We start from the raw sequence: 14,458 nt of genomic DNA on the forward strand, positions 1-14,458 counted from the left end.
TGTATCACTGACTACTGCAAAACAGACTACCTTATAATCACACAATTACATCCAAACAGAGGCTGTTCTGAGAATCTGTTATAGCCAGGCCACTTTCAAGACACTTAGCACTACCCTCGCTTCCATTGGTTGATTGGTCTTGGTCTCCATAGAAACCAAAGTGCAACACAAGTCAGTAAAAAAAGAGGTTACATCACACATGTTGTGCTCAGCGGAGGAGCAGTACGAAGCAAAATTCATGGAAAGCAATTAACGTTTATAAAGAGGTTCTCAGGCAGGAACAAGAGAGCACATTTTGATTTACAAAAGTAATTAAAATATCAGGGGGTTTTTTTTCCGTATTTTAAATAATCAGCTACAGCTAACATCCCTCACACAGTGTTGGCTGCTGGAGACAGCCAGTAAAGTAGCAGTGCACAGTGCGCCCCAGGGATGTTTGATTCTCCCACTTCCATTACTTTAAGCTCCGTAATCTTGATGTTCGGGGCGGGTAGAGAGATAGTGGTTGGAGGGCATCACATTTGAGCTGCGCTTAGTTAGGTACAGTATGTATTTACTGCTGCACCTGCATTGTGAGCTCGCTAAAATGCACAATTCTGTCCCCGACAAAAGATGAAAGAAAAGGCTTTATATCAGGCTGCCTAAATATCAACGACTCTCATCCAGCAGCAATCAACTGTGGATTCAGTCACCTTGATACACAAAAAGTAATTTCTCTTTTGCAGGATTGGGTGAATGAGTGTATGGATGATTACTTCATTGATTTGGTGAAATAGCAGCTTTTTTAATAGTGTACAAACACAATCAGGCTGACTAAAAAAATGATGTGAAATGCATCTGCACCGATTAATTTCCCGGAGTCTGGGAGTGGAGTACATTTTTCTCTCCAACTCCAAGTGAAACATGGCACCAAATTCCAAATCTGTGCACCGCTTAGTCTCCCCTCTCTTCCTAAGGCTGGTGCAGGCTGCTTTCACTGATGCTTTTTTCCCCCTCCTATTCCTCTGCCAACAATGCAGATAAGTTTTGGTGTATATGTGTGCAAGTGAAAAGTGGAGTTAGGAGAGAAGTTGCAGCAGTCAGATGCTTCCCTCGAAGGCCTGGCTGTTTTTGGCAAGCCCTCCTGACCCACGTACACGGCATGAATAGAACAGATAGCAACTGTGTCCCTCCTTATGGTAGGCCAGACTACAAGGCAGCCCAGATTTTCCATGGAGTTTATTACAGGGCTAAATCAAAAACTGCATTTCAACAAAGTCACATATGAAGCTTTTGCCTCAAGGGCCTGATTTCCTCGCTCTCTGGTGTTTTAACAATGAGGCTGTACTTGACAGTCTGACTGAGTCAGTCATGTTTAAATGGCCCTTGAGTTCACGCTGTTTTGTGTAACAGAGTTAAGAGCGCCACAGAGGCTCAGCTCCAAACTCAAGCAAGTATTACCTTGTTGCACTACAAAGGCCATGGTGTTGCAAAAGCATAACTTATCCAACTGTGATCTTCCTCTATTCCTTATTGTTTGACCAAGATTAAAGGGTAATTTCCTATAATGTTCCATCATACCAAAGAATTCAAAGGACTTGTCATCCCTTTCACTAACATTTATGGGATAATTTTGTCAGTTTTGACCTGGGGCCCAAATGCCTCTCATGTTCCATCACACCAATTTATTGAAAAATCTTTCAACTTAAAAAAAAAAAAAAAAAACTACTTATGCCTCCCTTAACTAGATGCTAAGGTTTCCAATATAATCCTGTCAGATCAGTGGAAATTGTCAAAATCGAAGTACTGAAAGCATGTAAATGCACTGCTTGGTCTTTAACAATGATACTTCGGTAGATATACAAGAAAGTAATCATCGGTCAACCGAGTTTTTGATGCCACCTTGCCTATTTAACACTTCCTTGTGCTGAATTTCCTCAACCCAGTCCACTGCTTGCTGCAAAAATGAGCAGTTTTGACTCAGCCTCTCAAGATTTGCACTTTTGTCTATACTCGCCGTCTCACCATTCAACAGGTTAATTTCTCGTGTGACTCCACTGTGTGAAGACATGCAGAATGAACAGTGAAAGCTTTCAGGTCATGGATAAACCGAACATTAAAGCTGCCTTAGGTAACACTGTACACTGGCAGCTTGAAAATAGCACGGTGAGGAAACTGTATGAAAAATGTGGACTTCGAGCAACAAGAAATCTTGTAACCTGTTGTCGGTAAACTGCACACAGCACGCTCATGTTGCTTAGCCAGCTGGTCTGAGATTGCTTTAAACCAAAGAATACCAAAGATATGACAGAGGCAAAAGATGGCAAGTCCAGCTGTCTCTGTTTGAGGCCCTCACTCACTGCTGTTTAGCAGACAGTCTGTAATTCACTCATCAGGTTTGATTTGTGTGTATGGGTGTGTTCTCACAGTCTGTCTTGCCCATACAGACACGTCTCATTGCAGGATAAGCGTAACATTTTGGGCGCTTTTGGTTGTTTAGTTGAGTATCCTCTGGCCTAATAGGCTTGTATGGAGAGCTGGACACCCGGACAACAAGGTAGGTGTATCTCTATAGAGAAGCAATTGACATGATTTTGCTCAAAGTCAGTCAATATGCTGGAATTTATAGGAAAACAGGGTCCTGGTCAAAAATGGCCTGAACTTAATGGCTGATTGTCTTATCTATTTCTGCCTCCTAAAGTGCTGTAGATGGGATGATCCCCTCAGTGCCTCAGCCATCTGGGACACTATTCCCACTACTTACTTTTGCCAATTTGCTCCTGGGAGCCCCAGAGCCCTTGTCTTCATTAAGGGAGTTCCTCATTGATCAATCACTGTCAGTGGGGCTGCGCTGTAATTGTGCTCTGGCCTAATCATGACTGACGTCTCATCCCCCCGGCTCTGTCACAGGTCTCAGGAGAGAGAATGTTCCATGACTTTCACACCTTCAACCTCAAGGTAGGCCTCTCGAAGGATTTAACTCCTATCTTTATGGTTTATCTTTGGAGCTACATGGGATTATTATGGAGATTGGGCCTCATTTTGAAACATGTGACCGCAACAGCTGATTTGAGCTGCATGTTTGCAATGTTTGAGAGTTCTTTGATTCCATGTCAAGCAATGCAAAATGATTTTAGGTTTGTGGTATACTATTCAGAATATTTTTAAGCTGTATATTCAAAACACAAACAATGCTGCAGTTCAACACTCACAAGTCTTTTAAAGCTTGTCAGAATAAATAATTAACCCCTTATATCTACTGTACCAGTGAATGTTAAACAAACTACTGATTATGACTCCATCAAATTAACAGCTCATTAAATCTTTATGGAGCTTTGTTCTTCCTTAGCAAGTAACCCCAAGCATTAGTACAGGAGGTTAGTTAGGACCAGCTAATCAAACGCTGTGTGAAGCAGCTTTCACTGACGCCTAAAGTCAAGCATTGGCTGATTTTTTTGCTCTTTCCTGAGATAAACATATTCACTCATTTCTGAGACTGTGTAATCTAATGTTCCATCTGATTTCATAACCTCACACAATGTGGTCTATTAATGGCTTCCTCTAGCTAGCTTTCCAATCAGGTCTCCTATGTGTGCAGCACTCCAGGCAAATCACAACGCCGTCCGTCGATGACTGTACATTTCATGAACAGCACAAATATTTGTACGCCAGTGTTTGCATTTAGCATTTCTCCTTCTGTGCAAGACATGAATGCATATACACGTACAGCAACACAAAGACATGCATTTCTACACACAAACAACCACAGAATGTTCCCATCTCCAAAGGTCATGTCCAGCAGTGACACAGTCTGGATTACAGGTTTTTATACCTAAACCAAAACATGCTATTCACTATGAAATTGATTTGGAAAATAGCATTTTATACCTCCAGTAGACTGTTATGTATGATATGTATGACTGATATGTATTTAGTTTTTAGCAGCATTTTTCTGGGAAAAATATAAGTGCCATAAGTGTCATTATCTCCCATCTCAGACTGAACTGAACTGAATATTTGTGATGGACACAAAGTCAAAAAACAGAAAAGGCCAGTGTCAGGATTTGAAATAGCTTAATTTATCAATAGAGACACTGAACATTAACTGTGCACTTTTATTTGTGGGTCCACACATTAGTCAAATTAGATTCAGTCATTTATCACTCATTTACTACTTCTATACTCTACTGGCTTTTGTTTTACACTGTTATAATACAAGACATAGAATTAAAATGCTATATTTTAACTCTCTATTTTATCTTTCAAAACCAACCAATGGGAGATCAGTTAGGGGGAGATAGACAGAAGATGAACTGTTGATGTTGATTTAAAATCAATCAATCAATCAATCTTTTTTTTTTCCAGTCTTTGATATTCATTGTTTAACAGCTGAATATTATGGCATGATTAGCTAACAATAACTCGCTCCAATAAACCACTAGCAAATCGAGTCGTACGATGACAGCACTTCGACAGTTTAATTTATAGTATAACACAAATTACAAGCGCAGTGTGAAAAAGAGTCAAATTTACTACCTGCGTTATCATCATATCCATTACAGTTTAAAAGCTACAACCAGAGGGTAGCGTGCAAAAGCCCAGTATGTTGCACGTGTGTCCCAGTGACCCTCACAAAGAGCCTCAACATGCAGGCTGTAGCCCTGTGTACCACAAGTCCTGACACATTTCTCTACTAAGTATGAGCTCTCTTACCCAGGACCTATTACACTTTCCCATATTGTCAATATGTGGCACAGACTTTGAGTACATAAAGTAACAGGGTCCCTTGCCTTGTAAGACAAGCCACAGCCCGGCTTGTGATTGAGGTCACACAGGGAAATGGGTCCCCTCTGCCATCGGTCTCAACCCACTCGTCTGCTTGGAGAGGAAATGCATGGAAGATGCAGAGTGTGATCGTAGGAGGAAAACAAAAAAGAGAAGCCATCTTTTAAAAGAAATAGTTCTCTTTTTCCTTTTTATTTTGGCAGAATAGATAGGAATAAATTGCTTGGATGAACAGCGGTAGTAATATACAGAGCCAGCTTGCAAGATTCAAGTCGGTGTACACTTTTCTCATAAAATTACTGCTATAACCATTCACTTTGAACATCTACCAGAAGATGATCACATGTAATTGAAGCCTTCATTGCTTTTTGCTGCTACTCTGTTGGACTGTTGTTGAGATGAGGAAGACATTTGGTACACAACTGAATATTGCTGCTTGTTGATTTCCTGGTGACATTATATAGCTGCAATCATTCCTGAGCAGCCGGTCATATGACACATTCTTTCTTATGCCTCCTAACATAAGAGGTAAGAGCACTGAAATATTTATGTCTGTATTTCGGTGTTAAACACTGTAATTTTCACGACTGTATCGCTTAGCAACAAACATGAGAAAATCATTTTGCGGAGCCCTTTAATCTGTGGTGTCACACAGACATACAGAGCTTTAAAGAGTGGGAAAAATACAAAATGATCTAAAAAATGGTAAAGGGTGATTTTTTAGATTGAAATGGAAATTGCCACTACAAGTATTAAACCCAATTGGATGCAGAGGTTCAGAGAAACCTGATATGATTTTGCAAAATAATTTGTGAGTCTCCCATTTTTGTCACAAGGTTCCACATCCGTATGATACTGTTGATTTGTCTTGGTCCTCTTGTCATCTTGCATTAGCAGAGGGGTATTCATGCTTACAAATGCTGATTGGACTGTATTAGACCATTGGGACTGTGTACTTTATATCTGGAAACAGTAATTTTTCCCTTTTAAGAGACGATAATCATGCTTACTTTTTAAAATTCTTTTTAATTTGACTTGAAGCCAGCAGTTTGTGTGGTTTGTCATATGCATGTACTACCTGATAAGATGTGTCATCACCATGAGAAGGCATAAAGACAATTGTTAATGTTTCCCCCAGTATGCTAATGCTTTTTCACATGCTGTATTTCATGCAAATGACTTTCATCATATATTTTGAAATGTCATAGATATGACAGCTGTAGCACAAGCATCCATAATGTTTTGACTGGAGGGAAAATTGCGACACAGATCTCAGTCATTGTGGATTCTGCTCACAGTTGGAATAAGAGAAGGTCAGGAAAGCTGAACTCTCCCTCCTACAGAACATGATTGTTTTATTAAACTTTGAAAACATGTTGATGATGGATGCCGCTTTGGCAATACATAAGCAGGATTATGAAAACAATGTCGTTTCCCCAGAAATCAACATTGTGTTTTCTAGTTTCGATGTGGAGTGGTAATTCAGGGTCATTTCTTAAATTTTGCAGATAATGGGATGAGTGTTGTCAAGCAGGAAATTAGATATATCTGCATGTAGAAAACAAGCTCTTGCTTATTTTTTGGATGGCATTGTCCATGAATTGTCCATATAGCCATCACAGCTGTATAACCTCAAGTTCACTATATATATGTGTGTGTGTGTGTGTATATATATATATATATATATATATATATACACAGTACAGGCCAAAGGTTTGGACACACCTTCAATGCGTTTTCTTTATTTTCATGACTATTTACATTGTAGATTCTCACTGAAGGCATCAAAACTATGAATGAACACATGTGGAGTTCTGTACTTAAAAAAAGGTGAAATAACTGAAAACATGTTTTATATTCTAGTTTCTTCAAAATAGCCACCCTTTGCTCTGATTACTGCTTTGCACACTCTTGGCATTCTCTCGATGAGCTTCAAGAGGTAGTCACCTGAAATGGTTTTCACTTCACAGGTGTGCCTTATCAGGGTTAATTAGTGGAATTTCTTGCTTTATCAATGGGGTTGGGACCATCAGTTGTGTTGTGCAGAAGTCAGGTTACTACGCAGCCGACAGCCCTATTGGACAACTGTTAAAATTCATATTATGGCAAGAACCAATCAGCTAACTAAAGAAAAACGAGTGGCCATCATTACTTTAAGAAATGAAGGTCAGTCAGTCCGGAAAATTGCAAAAACTTTAAATGTGGCCCCAAGTGGAGTCGCAAAAACCATCAAGCGCTACAACGAAACTGGCACACATGAGGACCAACCCAGGAAAGGAAGACCAAGAGTCACCTCTGTTTCTGAGGACAAGTTCATCCGAGTCACCAGGCTCAGAAATCGCAAGTTAACAGCAGCTCAGATCAGAGACCAGATAAATGCCACACAGAGTTCTAGCAGCAGACCCATCTCTAGAACAACTGTTAAGAGGAGACTGCGCCAATCAGGCCTTCATGGTCAAATAGCTGCTAGGAAACCACTGCTAAGGAGAGGCAACAAGCAGAAGAGATTTGTTTGGGCCAAGAAACACAAGGAACGGACATTAGACCAGTGGAAATCTGTGCTTTGGTCTGATGAGTCCAAATTTGAGATCTTTGGTTCCAACCGCCGTGTCTTTGTGAGACGCAGAAAAGGTGAACGGATGGATTCCACATGCCTGGTTCCCACTGTGAAGCATGGAGGAGGAGGTGTGATGGTGTGGGGGTGTTTTGCTGGTGACACTGTTGGGGATTTATTCAAAATTGAAGGCACACTGAACCAGCATGGCTACCACAGCATCCTGCAGCGACATGCCATCCCATCCGGACGATCATTTATTTTTCAACAGGACAATGACCCCAAACACACCTCCAGGCTGTGTAAGGGCTATTTGACCAAGAAGGAGAGTGATGGAGTGCTGCGGCAGATGACCTGGCCTCCACAGTCACCGGACCTGAACCCAATCGAGATGGTTTGGGGTGAGCTGGACCGCAGAGTGAAGGCAAAGGGGCCAACAAGTGCTAAACACCTCTGGGAACTCCTTCAAGACTGTTGGAAAACCATTTCAGGTGACTACCTCTTGAAGCTCATCGAGAGAATGCCAAGAGTGTGCAAAGCAGTAATCAGAGCAAAGGGTGGCTATTTTGAAGAAACTAGAATATAAAACATGTTTTCAGTTATTTCACCTTTTTTTGTTAAGTACAGAACTCCACATGTGTTCATTCATAGTTTTGATGCCTTCAGTGAGAATCTACAATGTAAATAGTCATGAAAATAAAGAAAACGCATTGAATGAGAAGGTGTGTCCAAACTTTTGGCCTGTACTGTATATATACATATATATATATATACATATATACATAGGCTGCACTGTTTCCCTTCCAAAATGTGAAAACGGAAGGACGTTCACAACATTGTTCAGGACCATGTACTATTGGGAAGTTTTAAATTTAAAATGTAATCAGCACAATCACCATAAGCAATCAGTTCCTCTTCATTTCACCTGATTGAGCCCCCCTGCCAAAATGAGTGTGTTAAAAAGAGCATCTTATCAGGCTTGGATTAAGTTCTGACTTTGATTAACATCTATAGTCAGAGTTTAGAATGTCAAAGTTCAAGTTTTTTAACAATATTCTTAAAAAAAAAAAAAAAAAAAAAAAAAGTGGAAAACCACCAGGCCTCATTTATCAAGCAAGATTTCTGTTTGAAATAAGTTGAAAATTGATTTCCACAATCTCCGGGGCACTTGACAAAGTTTCTGAGCATGAGACTTGTGTGTAAAAATTATAGCTTGAGACATATGTGGATATTTGAGATATTTTTGTATGCACAGAGCCATTTCAGACATATTATAAATAGCATAACAACATCTAAAAAGGCTAACAGATAGAGAGGCAATTCTGTGTGATAATTCCTCAGAGATAACTGCAGCTATGCATAATCCAAGGGTGACATGAAATCACAGATGAGGAAGTTATTTTACTCCCATTTAGGTGTGAGAAATTGAAACTGTAATTTGCTCATTACTTTGCCTTTGAACAAATAATGTTTTAGCAGCTGTAAAAATGACACTGACACCGTTTCAAGATACCAGACTGTGTGAAAGCAAGTACACGGTACATTGATTTAAGGTATCCTAATTTGTTTGATGAGATCAGTATTGGAGTTTCCAGGATACTACCTTACTGTAGCTGTGTGTAGTCACGCAGCAGTGGAAGTTATGTGTGTGTTTGTGTGTCACTAACCTGCATGACTCACGCTGTTCTGAACCAATCAAAAACAAACTTTGCAGAAATTTTCATTGCACTATTTATTTTCCCAAAATCAAGCAGACAATTTGCTTTATTATTGATTATTTGTTGATTGAGCTTGTTGCAGTAATATTTTATTGAACCAGCACTGATGTGTTGTTGCGAGGCCTCGTCCCATGATGGCTTGCTCACAGGGTTTTAACAATGGTTCCCAGTATCTGTTTTGGCATATAATACTTTATTAACTATAAATAGTTGTTTATGTGGGCTACCAACCCATTTTGGTGTGTCTTGGTGTTCCTCACTGGGAGCCCTTATTCACAGTTAGAGCTGAAAGAGTTGATTAATCAGATGATAATATCGGCAATCGATTCATCATTTTAGTTACTTGTCAAGTTAAAAAGTTGCAGCCACACAAATGCTGAAGTCTACTTGCTTTTCTCCACTTTATATCATTATAAAATTTATATTTGGGATTTTTATTGACTGCCAGTTAGACTAAGTAAGAAATTTTAAGACATGGGGCTCTGGTAACTTGTAATTAATGATCAATAGATGAAACAACAATGAAAATAACTGTTAACTGCAGCCCTACACCCAATGGAGAAATAATATCTGTAACCATGGAAACAGATTTTCACTGGTTTATAAAGTCCAGAGGCTAGACGACTAGTTGGACAAATCGATAATCCGGTACAGATAGAGTGGTTTTCCTGACGATGATTGTGATCTGGTCGTTTTGGGCGTACATTCATGATCAGAGAAGTTGTTTTTGTTTTGAAAATGGATCAAGGCAGACTGAGCATGAACATACCATGTGCACAGTGCAGGGTTAAAACTTATTACAACAATAAGCAGTAAAGACGTATAAGCCTTAAACTTATACGTAACTTTTAAATGGACACCATTAACACATTCAATAGTTTATCCTCATTGTTTCAATGGAACATGACTTTAATTACTTGTTTTTTTTTATCTGCTGTAGGAACTCTACTATTTTGTGATTGTACTGTTAAATAAATCCCAAACTGACAGCTGTTGTTTTCTTATTATCTGGTTAATTGTTTTGCGTTGAGATAAACCCCGGTGATAGGGCATTGCAAGACAATCTTTAAGAACAAACTTCCATTCAAATGATTTGGAATAATTAAGACGTATCAAAGTGGTGCACTTGCATTTCTCCATAGCTCATTACGAAAGCTAAGTCTCTATGACGGGCGGTTCCGACTGACCAACAATGAACATTTTTATAAATTCCAGTGTCGGTACAGCTGAGCTCATTTGCAGAAAGCCAAACCAAGCACACACAGGCCATATTCAACATAACGAACTGTCGCCCTGTTCACAGAGGCGTGGAAAGGTGAGAACACCTCCCCAGTAAATCCTCAGGCACATCTGTGCCCACAGCCCAAAAATTATGTTCCTTTAGCTTAGGAAATAGGTCAGCCATGAATACCGGGCTCCTTCCATTTCAGAAAATCCTTTAGTGCACACTTAATTAGGAGTCTGTGGTGTGAACCATGTGGGTGTATGTAGCGTGACTCCAAAAAATGCAGAGTTTCTGTAGGATTTTATTTGACTTTTGACAGTGCTGATGGGGCGCTCTACAATTCGGACATTGTGGGAAGCTTTGTCATTCATGCAGATTTAATTTTTCCAGGCTCAAATCAAAAGTCAGTTGTATTATGAACTAAACCAGTTGTACTCGGAACAGAAAAGGCACAATGATGCCAACTTGGCCCACATTTAGACACTGAATCATTCAGATTGCACCACCATGATTGCTTAATTAAATGCTCGGCTGTGTAATGACTTTGCTTGAAAGGGAATTAAATGTCTAAATGCTGCAGAATCCACGTTGAGCCGAATAGAAATCAATGGGACATAGTGCTAGAACCCAAGGTGTTTTCCGACTTGTTTAGGGTGAATGTTTAATATTGATGCAGTCCCTCATTCAGTGAGCCAAAAGCTCATTGCTCTTGGTCTCAAAGCATTGATTGGTGGCACCCGAACAGTGTGCTTACTTTGTGCTTTGTGCAGAGATCTGGAGGGGGGGGGTGATTTACAACTGCCTTTCAATTCAGCAGTGTATGTTATGTTACATCTCCATAGCAGTGATTTTGTGTAGCCCAATATCCACAAAATATATAATGTATAATTCAAATTCCTGCTAATCTTTTCTCAGTGCAAGCACTCATAAGTTCGAACTTTGATATCATTTTCCCTTCCTTTCTTTACACCAGTATTCCATCACCATAATAAAGTGATCCACATTAGTTTTCCTTTTCCTGTTAGGCTTTGATGACTTGAAATTGGGCGGAATGAAGTGGTTCTTCCGCCTGGGAAAATAGTCCCCAGCGAAAAGTTTGCCTTACACAGCCAAGTATGAGCTCTGTGGTTTATGCTGACGAGTTTGATAGCCACTGAAGCAGAACATGATGAGGTGGATGGACCAATAATTGAAAGTTGAAAATCAAGGAATTTTGATTAGGTGTTGTGAAATCTTTAGTACTCCTGCATGATTTGCAAAATGGTTTGTTGCAATGTAAAATGAGGATAAATTGTAGAAAATGGGTCCAACATTCAAAATCACTGGTATGACCCTTTAAGAAGAGAGACTCATCACATTTGAGTTTACTGTAAAGGAACAAATGGCATGATGGCTTCACAGCATGTAAATGTTGTGAACTGACCTTTACTAGAATCCCGAGCACCTCCCTCACGTCCCGCCCAATAATGCATTTAATATATGTTTATGTATTACTGCCTGTTTGAATGTGCGTTATTGCATGTTGATGATTATATAAGATATCAAGCGATGTCAACATTCTTTCAGCACATCTCGAAATTGCTTTTACAGTCAGACACTAAATATCAGTCTCCCAGCATTCTTTGGAGGATTTCACCACAAGAGCCTAAAGGCAAACATTTAAAACCCAAGACACCACATGGAAATAGTTCTTGAAAAGAGCGCAGCCAACTAATCTCACAAACATTTGATTGAACCAAAGACCTTTAGAAGCAGCAAAAGCTTGGAGGGGCATACAACTCCTAAAATGACAACCGATTATCAAACTGCCTCTGGCTCTAGACACTGTAATCCCCCAGATGTTGCAGAAGTCTGTGAAACACGAGAGTCTGAATTAGATCTCTCAAACAATATCAGCTTGTCTGCTTTCATAAACCCTCAGCGTTTAAGTCACAAAATTAAGTTGACCCTGTCAGAAAGCTTAAGGACATGTAACAAAGCCCCAGGCAGTCATATTACTTCATCTGCTTTCGTCTCATCTCCTCTGTGTAATAAGCTCCCACTCTAGCAAGACCACCGGGGCTAATAAGGGTTTTATCTGCTTTTGATATAAGATATTAACACCTCATCAAAGTTAAGCCAGCGGTAGGCTCTCGTCTTGCCTCCAAATTTACATTAGCCTAACAATGTCTCAAAAAGAAATCTTATCAAATTCAAATTAAGTTTGGGTTGAATGGCCAGAAGGATACTGGTACCCATCACTCAAGGAACATGTAATTGTCTCTACTGCAAAGGATACATTCATGCTTTGTAAAACATTTAAATCATAGTTTCAGTGCAATTGTGCAAAGACTCTCAAAAGCGAATTTCCGCTCATAACCCTTAGTCTAAACAAAGTGCATTTGTAGCATATTAATAATGAATTAGTAGCTGCTGGAATATGAAAATGAGCCTGAGTGACACACTTGGGATTTGCTGTTTTGAAAAAAGGTACATGCTCAGTTAGGCGACTTTAAATGAGATCCTGGAACAGAGATGGAAATGGAAGCTCTTCTGATTAGTAAGTCACTGAAATCTTTACCTGAGGGGGGAAAATGTAGCACATGCTTGTTACATGTTGTTTTGTTGCTTCCATTAGGCACTTAATACAAGTTGCAGCCCTGTGGGTGCTCTGTAAACCTGAATATGCCTGGAGACAGCTGAACATTTACACAAAAAATACTCATAGAAAGTATTTATAGATTAATGATTAATGTTTGCGTATTTCTTATGAAAGGAAGACCTCAAACAGTTTGTGTTTGAGCTCAAAGAGAACATGTTGATTTTGTTGTGAGTTATTTAAGCAGTCTTCAGAGGGGAAAGAAAAAATCAAGGTATCTAGCTCGAGAGTGCAAAGGTTTCAGAATTCTTATCATCCCTTGTGGCATCTTTTGTCAGGTTGTATGAAAAAAAAAATGAAATATTAACTGGAAAATATAGCTTGGAGAGATAGAAAATAAATTACTTCAGTGTGGCAAGGAAAAGAAGATTGTGAGATTTATCAAGTCAAGATGGAAATGCCTGCTAAGTCTGTGCCCCTACCTTGAAAAATTAAAGAGAAATCAAATGCCTCAGAGTGCACAGCGATTGTGATGTACAGGTGTGTGTGTGTGTGTGTGTGTGTATGTATGTGTGTATATACACGCCCGCATGCTTGTTTTCACACTAGTTTTTTGATGAATTGGTATTGCAAAATATCAGCTACTTCATTTCCAATGTGATTTGTAGTAGTAGATACACATGGAGATGCACAGACACAAAGTTTCACCTGGTGAGGTTTAGGATCTTCACTGTGCCTTTTTTTTTTTTTTTTTTTCAAACGACAATCTTTCTCTTCCAAAGAATGAAATTAACTCACACTGCTCACGATTAGCTCAGATATGCGCACTTAGCCTGGCCGCGCTCTCCGGTCTTTCCGCACTCAACAGATTTTCCGTGAAACAGCTTGACTGGCAAAATCTATAATTGTACAGATAAGTGAACATGTTAGCAAGATAAAGGTTAAACTATCAGGGATATGTTCTCCATCCGTCTAAAGCCAATTTTACACATTCAGCTCAAGCAATAGTGGGGGGAAGGAAAAAAAACTGGCAAGTCAATATTGATTGATCTAGAGCCTTAGCAATTACCTCCATGTGCAGAAGACCATGTTAAGGTCACTATTATCTTAGCTCATTTTACGGGTCAGTGCTCTGGCTTTGCTGAAATAAATTAATGGGGTAAACACTTTACTTCACCTTGATGGAATTTACAGCAAGTGTAAAAGGTTTGCATATAGGTGCAAAGTACAGTACCAGCCAGTGACCCCTGATAATTTGTTGAACCCTGATGAATTTAAGTGGTCAGAGGGAGTATATAAACAGTGAAAGTCTCTGCAGCAGTAGTGAGAGAGAATAATAAATTGTAGTTGGTCAATTAAATTTGAGTTTACAAAATAACTAACCTACATTCTCTCTGCCAGAGGTTTTCAAACTGTGTGACTTGAGGCATGATGAAGTGAGCCATGCAATTTTGAGATCTTCAGTGCATTTAACTCTAATGCACAGTATCTTTACGCAAAGCAGCAAAATCAGGGAAAAGGCAGAGCAAACCCACAGCCAATTTGTGTACAAGCATGTCAAGCTGGAGAAAAGGTGGGTTAAAGTAACCTGGTTTTGACCCAGTCCGCCACCGAGGCAC

At 39.5% G+C, this 14,458-nt stretch overlaps 1 protein-coding gene across 1 annotated transcript in view; it reads left to right on the forward strand.

Moving 5' to 3' along the window:
* The window catches only part of LOC115376148 (receptor-type tyrosine-protein phosphatase delta), a 410,683-nt gene that overhangs the window by 191,520 nt on the left and 204,705 nt on the right, over positions 1–14,458 (forward strand). The window contains exon 8 of the mRNA XM_030075622.1: positions 2,890–2,937. The gene's annotated coding sequence lies outside the window, so the exon portion shown is untranslated. The remainder of the gene's footprint in view (positions 1–2,889; positions 2,938–14,458) is intronic.

The sequence above is a fragment of the Myripristis murdjan genome, chromosome 18 (genome assembly GCF_902150065.1).
Source record: "Myripristis murdjan chromosome 18, fMyrMur1.1, whole genome shotgun sequence".
Lineage (NCBI taxonomy): Eukaryota > Metazoa > Chordata > Actinopteri > Holocentriformes > Holocentridae > Myripristis > Myripristis murdjan.